Below are 10,299 nucleotides of genomic sequence, written 5' to 3' on the forward strand. Positions count from 1 at the left end.
GCGGCGCTAACAATTGAAGCAAGAAAGATTCCGCTGAAGCCCCTGAATTGGACCAGGTATGTTTTCACATAGAATGGCAGGATCTGTTGTGAAGAAATGATGGCACAACATTGATTCCAAGAAATAATTACAAATTGTATTATTTGCTGTTGTTCAAAGCAAAAAAAAAAAAAAACACTGAAAGCCTCGTTTTCTTTATTTCAGAAGAGAATTTGCTCTTGCAGCACAAATGTATTCTGCTTACCTGATCATGACTCGCAATAGCACCACGGAGCTGTGGATCACATCCTCTGAACCAAAAAATCAATGCTAGAGACATGAAAAGCTGTACTGCGTACGCTGTGACAAGCAGAAATGTTCCTACTTGAACCGTCCTGCAATGAGCCAGAAATAAGTAATTAATCATTTCTTTCTGAGGTCAAGTGGTCGCCATAGTTGTGCCTTAATTTTAGATGCTTCGAAAAACGCCGAACAAAGTTTAAATGTAGGTGCTTATGTTGTATTAGGCTATGACAGGAGATGCAAACTTGAGGCGTATGTGGAATTATCGCGGAAAAAACTTATTTTAAGAAAAACGCTTGCATTACTACTAATCATGGATATCAACAAGCCCAACACATTTCGCTTGGAAACAGCATGCGCATGCAAGGCGCGGTGCGCGGAGCATTTTCACTGGCGGGGTCGTGCATTCCGCAGCAGAACCAGATTTCCCACTGTAAAGCTAACGTGTGCAAATATGGTGCGATATGTGACCAGGTCCATATGTGAGAGTTGCGCTTTGTGAACAAGCGCAGAGGTGAAGGTTCAGCAGTATTCAGAAATGCAGCTTAACTTGGAGCCCACGCTTGACTTGATTTAAACGACACCTGCCGTGAACGCACTAAAGGAAACGCAATGAGCGTCTTGAGCGCGTTCACACCAGGCGTCATTTGTATTGTGAGCTTCAGCTCTAAACATAGCTGTATTCGGAAACCAGGTCAAGCAACCCTGAGAGCCGTTGGACGTTTTTCCGAACAAGAGAGCGGAGAGCCAGGGTTTTCAGCCTTGGACAATGTGACCGTGCTTTGTAAATCTGCCCAATTAAACGTTTTCCACCCTTTCCGCCCGCTTCCTCCGCTCACACATGGCGCAGTCGGCATCCGCAACCTGCCACAGCCACTTCGCTGCCAGGTAAGTCGTCGTGCCCTCGACTGAGCGCTGTTGAACGCCAAACCTAAGCCTACCTAGCCTACCCTAAGCCTACCCAGCCCGGCGTGTCAACAACGATGTCGTTCATCAATTGGCGTGTTGCCACCGCAGAAGACCTCGCCACCTTGAATGTACAGTTGATTAAAACTGAGCTGCAACGCCGAAACCTCTCCACAGCCGGCAACAAGGAGGAACTAATCGACCTACTTCTGGTTGATACCGCGCAAGACCCACCGCCAAACCACGAACCCGCGCCATGCGTGCCCGCAAATTCAGCGTCGTTCCCGACCATGCCAGCGCCTACGACGCCATTCCCAGCCATGACAGACCCAGCAGAGAACATGCAGCGCATGGCAGCTTTTCTTCACCAAAACATGGCCATTATGATGACCACAACAGCAACTCACGCGAACCCAGTGCACGTGACAGCGCTACCAGACCTCTCAGCTTGGCTGCCTACCTTCAATGGAAGTGGTACCCCTACTTTAAAGCACTGGATAGAAGAGCTCGAGCGCATCCAATGACTTGCACGATGGGAAGACCCAACTCTCCTCACCATCGCGCGAGGAAAGCTACGTAGAGTCGCAGCAGACTGGCATGCCTCAACAGGGCGACAGCTTACCACATGGTCCATCTAGAAGGCTGGACTCAAAGAACAATTCGGCGAGCAACTTTCGATCATACAGTAGCAACATAAGGCCACAGCCCTCACAAAAAGCCGGAGAGAGCCTGCAGCAGTACACCTTTGCAAAGCTCAAGATCATGTCACGCTTTCCAGTTCCCATTACTGAGAAGGAACGCATCGAATACCTCGTTCAAGGCATTCGTGACGACCAGGTAGCCACATCTATCGCTGTTCAGCGGCCTCGTACCGCGGACGACTTCCTCAGCATTGTGTCCGAAGTGGACAGAGCATTGGACCACGCCCGCCTGATCCGATCTCGGCAGTCAGCAGAGCAATTCGCAAGACAGCCGGGACGCCCCCAGCTCCAGAGTGCTACTTCCAGGATAGACAGTACTGTGAACTCCTCGCAGACTTCTCGACCATCTACATTACAGTACACTACACGCATGGCGCAGCCTCCTCGTATTATCAGCCTACCACCTGCGGATCAAGAGTCGAGGTATGAAGCCATTTCAGCTAAGTATGGTTCCCCAGCATACAGAAGAGGACAAGACTTGAGAGATGCGGTGTGCTGCAACTGTCAAGAGAAGGGTCACCTTGTAAGTAAATGTACTTCACCAAAGCAACCTTCTGGTGATAACAAGCCGACAGTCCCCAAAGCACCAAAAGCCTGTGTTGGCCGTGTCGATGACACCCTGTACGGATCCAAATTCAGATGTGCCGTCGCTACCGCTCAAGTCAAAGGAATGGGAGAGATCAGTGCTTTCCCAGACAGCGGTTCAAATGTCACCAGTCTTGCAGCAAGCTTAGCATCAAACCTCAACATCGAACCGTGAACCAAGCCACCTTTGCTTGTCGTTGGTGGAAGCTCCGTCATGCCGAAAGGATCTGTCTTTTTGAGGATCACCATTGGACCTCTATCTGCAGTTGTCGAAGCAGCCGTCCTTGAACGGAACACCCTTCCCATCATTCTAGGAGAGGATTGGTTTTACGCAGCTAAAGTTGAACTCCGATTCAAACCTCCAAAGCTGCCTGTGATCTGCCAACCATCTACCAACGTTGTCGAGCAGTGCAAAGAGGAACTATTGCCAAGAATGTCAAATGCAGTAATTTTGACAACATCTGCATTGTCACGTTTTGATCCCTCGCAGCCCACGGCAGAGCTGCTTCAATTCGAGCATGAGCCGGACGAGAATGAACCCTTGTGGAGCCAGCTCCACAAGACAGCCCTAGTTCAACTGGAAACCACATGCCCCACAAGCCCACTCCAGACAAACTCCTCCAGTCCATTGCCTTCAGACTCACTTGATAACGTCCCTGACGATCCCCTGACTGACATCTGCCTCGGAGCTCAGCTCAATTCCGAAGAAGAAGCTGCCGTGAAGCACATTGTACAACGACATGCTCGTATTTTCAATACCAGCCCTGAAGGCATCGACCACGAGATCAAGCTGCTGCTTGACGCCAAACCCTACGGCCGACAGCTGTACCGTTACACAGCCAGTGATAGACAATTTCTCGAGCGTCAGACAGCGACTCGGCTTGATAGTGACATCATCCGACCATCCTATGGCCCATGAGGCTTCCCAGCAGTGGTAGTGACGCAAAACGATACAAAGAGGCTCTGTGTGAATTATATACCTCTGAACCAAATGACAGTGAATGTCTTGCAGCCACTTCCCCGGGCTGATGACATTTTGATGACCTTGCTGGAAACTCCCTGTTTGCGGTCTTGGATTTGTGTTGTGCATACTGGAAAATCAGAGTGAAAAAGGAAGACCAAGAGAAAACTACATGCATCACGCACCAGGGTACTTTCAAATGGACTCGAATGCCTTTTGGGTTGAAGAACGCACCTTCCACCTTTCAAAAGGCGATGCACAAAATATTTTCTGAGCTAAAGCCTCGACAGTCCACATCAGGTGTACGCACATACCTGGACGACATCATCATCTTCGCCAACACCTTGTCGGAGTTCCTAGATCTTCTGGACGAGACTTTGACTCTCCTGCAGCGGGCCGGCTTCAAGGTTTCCCTGAAGAAGTGCAGGTTTGCTGTTTCTTCGGTGAAGTTTCTCGGATTTCTGATCTAAGAACAAGGCAAGCAACCAGACCCCTCAAAGATCGAAGCACTCCTGCGAATACCAGTGCCAAAAACGTCAAAACAGGTGCCCTCCTGGCTGCAAACAGCCAGTTTCTACAGACGCATCATACGTAACTTTTCAAAGATTGCTGCGCCTCTCCAAGCCGTCATTCGCACCGTTGCGTTCGAGTGGACACCTGAGTGTCAGAAGGCCTTTGACACTATTGGCTCTGCACTGACATCAGCGCCAATACTGGACCATTTTGACGCTGGTGCACCTACGACAGTCGCCACAGACGCATCTGCTACAGCCCTTGGGGCAGTGCTCACCCAAAAGAAAAACAGCAAAGAGACTGTGATCGAGTATACCAGCCGATTGCTCACAGAACCTGAGCGTAAACTGCACAGCAACGTTTGGGAAGCTTTGACCGTGCATTGGGCCATTACAGTGAAGTTTCGACATTACCTACTTGGACGATGGTTCCATCTTCTAACAGACAACTGGTCAGTTGCCTGCTTGAAGACAAACTTTAAGCCTTCTCGACGCTTCACAGGAATGCTACTCGATCTCACAGAGTTTGACTTCTCTGTTGAACATCGAACAGGACGTCAGAGCCACGTGGCTGACATGCTTTCACGTTACTCATGCGCCACAGTGTCTCAAGCCCACACCCTCATCACAATGCAAGCTGAAGATGAAACATGCAAGGCCATCCGTGCAAAGCTTCTGTCAGGATAGGAGAACCAGAACTTTGTTGTGGCCAATGAAATCCTCTACAGGATTGTGGGTCCAGATCTGTAGACAATTGTCGTCCCAGCCAAGATGCAACAGCCAGTCCTTGAACTTACTCATAATGCCAATGGACACATGCATGTGTCACGCACCCTCACAAAGATCAAAGACCGCTATTGGTGGCCGAAGATGGCTGCTACTACGAAAGAGTATGTTGAAGCCTGTCAAGTTTGCCAGGTACACAACCCGCCTAGCACACGTTCAGTTGGCACAATGTGTTACATGCCTACTACTGAGATTCCCTTCAGTGCCATAGCTCTTGACCACATCACAATGCCAGGAACAGAAGTACATCCTCAACGTCACTGACTTCACAACCAGATACATTGTCCCAGCAGCGGTGCCCACAACCTCAACCAAAGATGTGCTGAAGCACTTGTATTCATTGTTCTACAGATTTGGAGCTCCTGACGACTGTCTCTCTGACCATGCCAAGGCATTTGAGTCTCACGACTTCAAGAATTTCGTGCGCATGCATGGTGTCAACATGCATTTTTCAGTAGCATACCGTGCTGCCGGCAACGGACTTGTTGAGCGTACCAATGGAACACTTGTGACAGTACTTCGGAAACTGTGCGATGGTGATCAGTCACTTTGGGTCACGAAACTAGAAGCCGCTTTCGCTGTCAATACAACCCACCATTGAAGCACTGAATTTTTGCCCCTCGAACTTTTGTTTGGGTTCATACCAAAGCTGCCACATCAAAAAGTCCGCCCACATCAAGCCTCTAATCTCAGCGAAAGGCTCCTGAAACTGCCAGACCGGCGAAGCGAAGCAGTCAGTAACTCAGAACAAGCGCAAGAAACTCGCAAAACAATATATGACAGGACCCACTGCGATGCATCATTTGACATTGGCGACTTTGTATGGGTACGCCGACAAGAGCCTAGTTATACGCAAGAGAACTCCAGTCACTTACGACGTTCGACAGGTAACCAACTCCACAATGTCTAGACAAGATACTCGAGTTGTTCATGTAAGCGAGATGAAGAGGTATCGCCCACCATACTTCGACCCAATCCTGGCTCAGCCAACTGAGGGAGATGAACGCCCTACTCCAGACTCCGCTGAGTTGCCACCCGAGGACCACGTCCCTGGTCACGCCACCGCTGAACTATTAGACGCACATACCTCACCTTCACATGTAGATGAAGCCTCGGCCTACCCTCCAAGTCGACGCCCCCTACGTCATCGCACACGACCCCGACATCTACAAGACTATGACCTGTCAATGCAAGAGTAGTTTTTCTTTTCCAAGTGGACTTGCACTTCTAGGTGGGGTGGGATGCGAGTTTCAGCTCTAAACACAGCTGTATTCGGAAACCAGGTCAAGCAACCCTGAGAGCCGTTGGACGTTTTTCCGAACAAGAGAGCGGAGAGCCGGAGTTTTCAGCCTTGTACAATGTGACCATGCTTTGTAAATCTGCCCAATTAAACGTTTTCCACCGTTTCCGCCCGCTTCCTCCGCTCACAATATCAAGTCAAGCATGAGTTTCAATTTAAGATGCATTTCTGAATCCGGAGTTAATCCCTGGCAACGGTGGTCTTTTTCCTATGGTAGGCCAATACATACAATTGTGCTCATCCGGAGTTAATCCCTGGCAACGGTGGTCTTTTTCCTATGGTAGGCCAATACATACAATTGTGCTCAAATTTCTGAGCATGCTAGGTGACCATATTTTGACAATTCGTGCAGCGAATGCGAGTTCACCACCTTTAGTTGCACAGTCGGCTTATTATTATGTGAAAGCCTGCCCTACCAAATAATACTCTCACATGGCTCCACATACAAAGCTGCATGTTTGGAAACATTACACTGTGAAACAGGCATATCGACAAAATGTTTAGCTTTCAAGGTCGGACATAGGAAACTTGCAGATTTTTCAAACAATTCTGAACGCTGTTTATGTTTAAGTTTACAATGAACGTATTGCTGGTGCTAAACTCTGATCAATCCTGCACTGCCAGTGTCTGCTGAAGAGGAGGCAGAGGTGCAAGACTGATGAGGTGAACGCGCATGCGCCCTAAGACTACCGCAACAGCGCAGTGTAAACCATATGATGCATCATCCTTCAGTATTTTATTGCAGCAGCGGGCATGCTACGCGCGACAGACCACAGTCGTCGTTCACAATGAAATTCAGCAGCTTTTCAAGAAGCGGTAACATTAGGACACACAAAAAAAAACCTGACACATAAATTCTCGAGGGACACCATGAAAGAACATCATGCACACAAACCGTGCACGATAATATGGATTTCAATGACGTAATATGGCTGTGAAAACCGATTTCGTTTGAATCAACGTTTGCGCATTGTCCAAAGGAATTAAACATAGTTTGAATAATTTATTTCTATCATCTCCCACTTATGAAATAGAACAGGTTTTTCTTTTTGCTCCCTATAAAATACTAGCACCAAACAGGTGAAGAGTAACAGTATAATTAGTACAATCAGAATGAGGAGAACGATAACGCAACAATAAGAACAATTCGTCGGTAGCGTAACTAGGGATGAAAGTTCCTCGAACCAAGGTATTGGTGCCAAATAGTAACAACTTCTCATGAATTCCAGATTGTCCTGGTTTACGAACATTGGCACAAGTTAAGGTAATTGTTGTCTTACACCTGGAAAATGGAGCGCTAGCATTTATCATATTGTTTAAATACGAAGAAATTCACTTTCCTTTAATCTTACCTCTGAGCTTCTGCCAGGGTGCGGGACGCCATGCACCTTTGCACAACGGCCTGGTCGAGACCTACTCTGTAGATAGCTGTAGCTGCGCATCCGAAGAATGATGCCCAGACGGTCTCATCGTGCGAAAAATCCAGTGCGAAGCTTGAAAAGAAAAAGTGGTGTCAAGGATTGGCCCGGCCACAATTTTACAATAAGTTTAGAGCCAGGAAAACCAAAATACATACGGAAAAATACGAAACGACAAATGTCAACTGTCAACCATTTCATTGATAAGTGAAAGCTACGGTTCCTGGAGTCTGCGTATGCTGACACTACGTGACATTTGCGGTTAGCATTCACACGGGTGGGTATTGTTTCTCGTGATATTGTATCTAACTTTTCTTCTACGTTCTTCCTTTTTTTCAGGGGCTAACCCGTGTGTAATCGATGTACGCCTTGCAATACACTTCTGTTTAAAGTAGCGCTTGTACTGTATTTATTGCACATTTGTCCCTCGTGCGCTGTGCGAAGAAATGAATCCGTACCAACTAGCCCTGTCGCAGTGCTTCCCAACTTGTATTATACCAGTGGGTGGGCACCCAAAGGCAGCGCTGTTCAACGACAAGGTTACCTGTGCTTGGACAAGGGGCACCCAAGACTAGTGGCATTGCAAGGTCGTCAGACACCATGGGCCCATAGGTCTTTTGTCACCCCCCCCCCCCCCCCCCCCCGGTTGTAGTCAGGAAGGCGAAGATATCAAAACTTTCCGGGAAGAGGGAGGGTGATGTTTCAGCACCAGCACAGGCACCTTGGACCCCTCCCCCCTTCGCTTCCGTTCCCAGAGACCGATAATGTAGCAGGTGAACAGGCTGTTTTATTTTCTGAACCAAATAGCACGAGGTGCTGCCCTGATAAATCGTGATAAGGGCATTTGCACATCTGCTGTCGCATGTAAGACTTGTTAGCCAATAAATATAGTTTTCATTAGCGATTTTATAGGCGATATCGTGTTTGCAAAACTGAAGATTGACAGTGATATGTTGCCCAACAATCTCACAAAAATCATCGTAGGTACTGAACCCAAACGAAAATTAAATAGTGTGTCAGTGACGCTGATCTCCCCACCCTATCAGCAGATGCCACCTGCTTCCTTTGTGCGTGGGCGCCAATGCTATGACAATTACGAGTTCTCTTCATTCTGCTCCATAAAGCCTTTCTTTATTTGCTGCTTTTGGCAAGCGGAATCATCCGAGCTGCGGTACCGCCACAAGATTGCAAACGGAATAGAAAACCTCCGCATGGATTCCTGGCGTCACCATGCAAAAAACGAGGCCACCATGAAGCTTGTGCCAGCGAAAGCTTGCGCTTCCGTTCGTTTGCACTCGCAATAGAGAGGATGGAAATGTTGACGTCACTGGTTCACTATTTCATATTTAGTTCGGTACTGCCATACTGGGCCACCCTCAGTGCCAAAGTACCGCAGGTTCTTGCACCCAAGACGATTTTGTTTAGAGAAGTTTTTGTTGAGGTAATGATATGACTTTGGGTCCTTAATTCCCAAATTGCAATGTTTCCTCTTTAATTGCCAATTAAGCAGTTCTTTAAGATATTCTTATTAAATATCTGCCATATTCTGCACGATACCGAATACCTAGTGGTTACAAAGACGCGTAACCTGATAGAATATCGGGAAATATCCCCACAAAATGAACCTCCTTGTAAAATTTCGAGCAGCTGATACAGGGCACTGTATTTGTGACATAAAGTAACACCACAACAACAGGAATAGGAGGAGGAAAAGAAGGAAAGAACGGTAGGAAGGTCAACCAGACGCACGTCCGGTTGGCTACCTTACGCACGGGAAGGTTTTAAGGGAAGAAAAGAAAAGATAGGGAGGAAATAAGGTACTATCAGTATGAATACGTGCGGTTGTTCATAACTTCAGACCTACAATTGCTCACTAAAGCTAGTCACTTTTATGAACACAGCAATGCCCGCCATGATCCGAGAATCTTAGTCTCTGAATATGGTTTTTACCTAATCAGTAAGCGCACGTCGAAGAACGTCGCGTTCGTTGTCATAGAGATTACAAAAACTCAACACGCGCTCGATCGTCTTTTCGCAGTTGCACGAGTCACAGATCGGTGTGTCGGTCATTTCAATAAGGGATGAGTCGATTTTCGTAAAAGCCACTCCTAACCAGAGGCGGCACAGTGAAGTTGCATCACGGAGGAAGAAGTTCGATGGAATCCGCAGCTTCAATGTAGGATCCAGCCAGTGGAGATGGCAGCTGGAGAAATTCAGGGTGTTCCAGAAAGTTTCAGTCTCGGTTTGAGCAAGTAAATGAACACCTCTCGCAGCGTCTGTCCTTGATAAGGGCATAGTAAGTGTCCGGGTTTTTTATGGACTGAGTGGGTGGCATCACCAGCAAGGACATATCCGACGATGCCGCAGTGCCCCGGAAGCCATTGGAAGACGATGCCATGTCCCGTTATGAGGGCTTGATTGAGAGCCTCTCTTGTCTCCAACACCAGTTGTTCATGTGTCTTGCGTCTTAAGGCTGGCTGCAGACTCTGAAGGACTGCCCTGGAGGCACAAAAAACGACCCACTTCGATGTCTGGCTTGTGCGATGTAATCTTTTTTCATAGAGGTCGTTATATGGGACACTTTGAACGTAATTGTGGCATGTAAGGCCGGGATAATAGCAGTGCCTGTGGAGCTGGTGGCTGAGACAGATCCACTGGTGTAAACGTGCGCTCTTTGCTGATATGCCTCGTTAAGTAATGAGTGTGAACTGATGTAGAGCCACTGTTGAATGACGGGTCTTCGAAATTCCCAGTATTGTGAGGCTTACTTGCGGCTGTTGTAGGTACCAGAGGGGTAATAGTGATCTTGCTACTGGTGTAACACCCTATGGAAGGTACCCTTGATGTG

At 47.8% G+C, this 10,299-nt stretch overlaps 1 long non-coding RNA gene across 1 annotated transcript; it reads right to left on the reverse strand.

Moving 5' to 3' along the window:
• Positions 1-7,526, reverse strand: LOC129388321 (uncharacterized). Its single transcript, XR_008615297.2, has 3 exons — positions 7,386-7,526; positions 245-374; positions 1-83 (listed from the first exon to the last, which is right to left on the reverse strand). It is a non-coding gene; the product is annotated as an uncharacterized lncRNA (long non-coding RNA).
• Positions 7,527-10,299: the final 2,773 nt, after the last annotated feature.

The sequence above is a fragment of the Dermacentor andersoni genome, chromosome 10, assembly GCF_023375885.2.
Source record: "Dermacentor andersoni chromosome 10, qqDerAnde1_hic_scaffold, whole genome shotgun sequence".
Lineage (NCBI taxonomy): Eukaryota > Metazoa > Arthropoda > Arachnida > Ixodida > Ixodidae > Dermacentor > Dermacentor andersoni.